This window comes from Petaurus breviceps, unplaced genomic scaffold, assembly GCF_028583685.1.
Source record: "Petaurus breviceps papuanus isolate PSGF00001 unplaced genomic scaffold, PetGlider_PUasm1.0 176, whole genome shotgun sequence".
Taxonomy (NCBI): Eukaryota; Metazoa; Chordata; class Mammalia; order Diprotodontia; family Petauridae; genus Petaurus; species Petaurus breviceps.
In genome coordinates this window covers 9,383,589-9,388,900 of record NW_027185771.1, presented here as the reverse complement: position 1 = coordinate 9,388,900, position 5,312 = coordinate 9,383,589, and positions in this window count along the sequence as shown.

Here is a 5,312-nt window from a genome sequence, read left to right as displayed (position 1 = left end):
CCATTTCCTTCTCCAGTTCATTTTACAGATGAAGAAACTGAGGCAACCCAGGCTCATACAGCTAGCTAAGTGTCCTGAGGCCAAATTTGAACTCAGGAAGATTGATCTTCCTGATTCCAAGTTCAGTACTCTAGTCATTGCACCTATACAGAAGGTTAGTGACTAAACCAGGGGTGGGGAACCTGCAGCTTTGAGTCCATACATGAAAATCCAGTGGATTCAAAGGGCCATACTTGAGGACCTAGAGGGCCACATGTGGCCTCAAGGCTGCAGGTTCCTCACCCCTGGACTAAACACTTGAAGTTCAAAGATTATCTTTGTTAAGGCAACCAGCCAAGGGCATGAGAAACCCCACCAAGGGTACCTGGGCCCTTCACGTGAAGAAGATGCTTCTGACACAAGAGTGAAAAAAAACACACCTCGATAAAAACAAGAGAGGAAAGCTATTGAGCAAACTGACTTTAGGGAAATCTTTTTAAGCTTTCCCAATGTTTCTGATGGTATTTGGTAGAAACATTCAAGAATCTCATCTTATCTGAAGTCACTACAAGAGCTGCTTTGGATGGTCAGCTGGTAGACCTAGTGGGACCTCTGGGGAAATCAATACAATGACAATGAGAAGCACCAGGAATGCTTTCCTCCCTCAGAGTCCTTCTGCTGATACCACTATTAAAGACAAGAAGTCTCTTTGCATGTCACTGGGGCACAGTGGCGACATGGGTAAACCAAATTTCATTCTCACCACAGTCTCAGAGGCAGCCAGTGGCTCTGGCCCTGACCCTACATCGCCCCCTGAGATAAACGCCCCTCAGTTTCCAAAATCACTTCATGCATTCTGGGAACTGGGTGAGGCCAGATTCAGTGAATGAGGCTGCCCTTCCCTTTAGCTGAGGTCTCAATAAGTTCTGGGAGGTGTTTGAGGGTTTTAAAGAAAAGGAGCTGACTGGCAGTTGGGGTGGGGGAATAGGAAGAGGAGGCCTGCTTTAACCTACACAGAAGCTTTTTTTCACATGCCACACTTTCAAACGAAATACTATTTACGTGTTTTGGATTTTTTTTTCAAGCAGAACAATAAATCTCAGTCTCTAGAGAGGGATTCCATTACAGTCGAGCTGACTGTGATGTCAGTTTTTATTGGTTCTGAACTCACTCTTTTATCTTCCCCTCTCCCAGAGAATAACAATTTTAATTGAACTGAGGCTAGCCTGGTGGTCTGGCAGCAGTGACCCGGCGCTATCCCCCTTCTCTGCATGGGGCATAAATTGCAGGATTGCAAAGCAGCTGGGAATTGGGGCATGGCCCAAAAGTGGCAGTTACAAGGAAGACAGGAAGGCAAGCTGTTTGTGCACTGGGCTCAAACCTGAAACTGCGTCGTCTCCAACTGTATTTTCCTGAGTTTAATTGGCCAATAAATCAAGTATTTTTTTGGAGCAAATGCTGCCATAATCATTATTATTGTTCATATTTTATGTGTTGTTTTACGATTACAAACCATTTCAAATAACCTTTCTCTGCCTCAGTTTACTCTCCTGTAAAATGACATAGTGGACTCAATTTCCTTTCAACTCTAAAGCTGTGATCCCATGATCTCATCTGATCCAAATGCTCGTATGAGAAGCATTAGAACACAGGAGAAAAGTATATCAGATGTGGTCCTAGGCTGAAATCTAAGCTCTTTCCCCTTGATAGCTATACCTCTGATAGAAAAGCCTCCGAGTCTGATTCTAATCTGCCAAAAGGGGACAATAATACCAGCATTAGCCTACCTCCCAGGTTTGTTGTGAAGAAAGTGCTTTTAAACTCTAAAGCACTCTAAGAACACAGGCTGTTGCTTTTAACATCCCTGTATGGCATGAAGTAATATGTATTATTAATCCCCATTTTACAGATGAGGAAACTGAGACTTAGAAAAACAACACAATTTGCCCAAGGACACAAAAGTAGCAAACTGCAAATAGAGACTTCAAACCAGTTCTTCCGACTTCACTGCTTGGTCTTACAAGAAAAGTCTTCATAGCCCCTACCCTCAGGAAAAATACAATCTGATGGGGGCAGGGAGGGGGACAGGACTACACATGAACAGTGATGACAAATACTCCGGGAGTTCAGAGGCGGACAACTTTCCGGGGATTGGAATGGTCCCAACTTTTCACCAGAATTGGATACTGCCAGATCACCTGAGACCCAAAACCTTCCTGCCAATAGATCTGGTGGAACAGCAGCCCTGAACAATGAACTCGGGTGTGAAGTGGGCCTCAATTCCCAGCAACAATGAAATCAACCCAGAAATAAATTTCTCTTCAAAGTAATAGACAGATAACATCAGCAGTCCCTCCAGGGCTTGGAGATTCCCTAAGAAGAACTTGCAGAGATGTATCCCCAGAAAAAAAAATATTTAGGGGTGGGGTCCAGATGGAAAGAACACTTTTGCAAAGTCTGCCTTAGGGTCCCAAAACTTAAACTGATAAGTAGATAGGGATAGAATACAGAAGCATATAGGACCCAGAAAAAAAAGCAGTAGTCTAAAAATTGCAGTGATAGAATAGAGACTCATAGACAAGAAGAGACCTCAGAGAACCCAACTCCTTCATTTTACAGATGAGTAAACTGAGGCCCATGAAGGATCAATGTCTTACCCAAAGGTGACACAGGACGTTAACAACAGAGGCTAGATTTTAATACCAGCTCCCCTGACTTCAAATTTAAGACTCATTTCACTCCACTGAGTTGATTGTATCTGGGTCTAAAGAGAAACTCCTTGGTATCTTCACTGGAAGATTATAACATTGTATGTTTGGGGAGTATTTACTAGTTGGATCCCATCTACCTGTGAATGCTAAATTTCCCGCCAATTATTTAGGTCTTCCTTTATTTCAGTAATTACAGTTTTCTAGTTGTCATTGCAAAATTCATGTGAATTTCTAAGTAGGCTAATCCCTAAATATTGTTTGGCTTTTGTTATTGTAAATGGGGTTTCTTTTTAGGACATATTTTTATCTTTATTACTAGAATATAAAACTGTGCTTGATTTTTGTGACTTAATCATATATTCTGAAATTTTAATAAACTCCAGAGTTGCCAACCCCACCTATTTTTAGCTTGTACAAAAATCTTCTGTAGAAGTACAGGTATTGGGGAGGCTAGGTGGCACAGTGAGTAAAGAGTCAGGAGGACCTGAGTTAGGTTCCAGACTCAGACACTAAACATCCACACAAAAAAAACTAGCCGTGTAACCCTGGGCAAGTTACTTAACCCCAATTGCCCTCCAAAAGGCAAAAAAAAAGAAGAAGTACAGGTATTTCTGAGGTTGAATGATGTCAGTTGGTGGGAGCTTTCTTCTCCCTTTCTCATGCTTCCTACCCAGTTTACCAAGTAGTCAGAAGATGGACCAGCACCACCTACCTACCACTAGTGAGGGAAGCCATGGATCCTTTCTGTTCCCTAACCCAACCTTCACCACCCCATTGTCCAGTTCCTTCCAGGTACATTATGCCTAACATGAGCTATATGCCTACCTTTACATCCCTGTCTTTGCTGGAGGTACTCCAGAACCTCACTCCACTCTGACCCCTGGACCTACCACCCATCCTCTTGGTTGGAGACCATCCGCCCTGACATTATTCTCCAAGATCCTTGGGGTCTAGTCAATGACCCTGATACTTCCCCCTTCCAAAACCCAGTAGGGTGAACAGAGCATTGAAACAGGAGTCAAGAAATATCTGAATTCAGATCTAGCCATTGATACTTATTGTGGGCCCCTGGAAAGTCATTTAACTGCTATCTTCCTCAGGTTCTAGAGGTGAAAATAACACTTACCTCCCAGAGTTAGCATTAGGATACACTGAGATAATATTTGTAAAGCACTTTACAAACCTTAAAATGCTACATGAGAGTAGTAGCTAGCTATGATGACAATGTGTTGACTATCCCAATTAGAATGTGAGCTCTTAGAAAACAAGGGCTAGCTCTATTGACTATTTGTGTCCTCAGCACTTAGCATAGTGCTTGCATTAGCAATATAGTAATGCATGTAGTTACCACTTAATAAATACATTACCATTCTATGCTCCTAGATCGGCATTCTATAACACTATGAACTCAACTCCAGCATCTTCAACATCTCTGTAACAAAAACACAGTGTTAGGTAACAAAATGTCTGAATACTTCATTAACATATATTGCTATGTAATGAAAAATATGTTTTCAGAATATTATTTGTTGTTCAGTCATGTCCAACTTTTTGTGATCCCATTTGGGGTTTTCTTGGCAAAGCTACTCGAATGATTTGCTATTTCCTTCTCCAGCTCATTGTAACACCAATCACAGCAGAAAACCTAAGGACTGCTTCTGTGAATAATTTTAAGGGTCTAATCGCATAGTATAATGAATTCTCCATTTATTCAACAATAAACTAAATATTGTTAAATAAAGTAAAGCATAACTTTCAAAGCAACATCCTTAGGCAAAACGTATCATTTAATACACACATATATATATATGATAACACTCAATATGTCCTATGGCACATAGATATATCATTGCATTCCCAAAAATACTTACACAATTAGGGAGTCCCAGGCTAGGGTCTTCCCTACCACAACATATCCTTAAGAGGAAGCAGAAAATACAAACACCATTCACCCCTAGGTCACAGTAGGTTCCAAACTCCTCAATCAAAACACAGTGTAAAACACAATAAAATCTTCTCTCATCTTGACTCAAGGCTGACTTCCCAACCCCCCCCCTCCCCACTCCTCCTCTGTGTGTCCAACACTCCCAGCTCTTGCCTGGGTTCACACGTAGGCTGCTCTCTGCTCCTGTTCCTTGTCTCAGCTCATAGAAACTGTCCCACTCCAAGTTCTTATTGCTTCCACCTGACAGTAGGCTCCAGGGGCAGCTTCTGTTTCTAGGAAAACAAAGCTTAACAGGGGTATAACAATATTTATACACTTTACTAGCACCATCATCTGAATTTACTTTAACAACTCTTTAAAGGGGCTTAAGCTAAGCCTCCTTCCCATGGGTAGATCTCTGCTCCTCAGCTCAATTCACTCATAAAGACCAACAGACAGGGCTTCCATCTGAGAAATTAACACAGATCAACAGAAGGAGCACCAACATGGCAAACATTCTTTCTGTTAGGCCTCCCCACAAATAAGTTCCCCTAGCCTGCTCACGCTCAGTTCTCTCTCTCAGCTCTGTGTGTCTCTCTCTACTCTCCCCTTTCCCCTCTACTGTTCCCAATCACAGACTCTTGGTTCAATCAAAGACTCTTGATTCAATCAAAGGCAAGACTCAATCAAAGGCACTT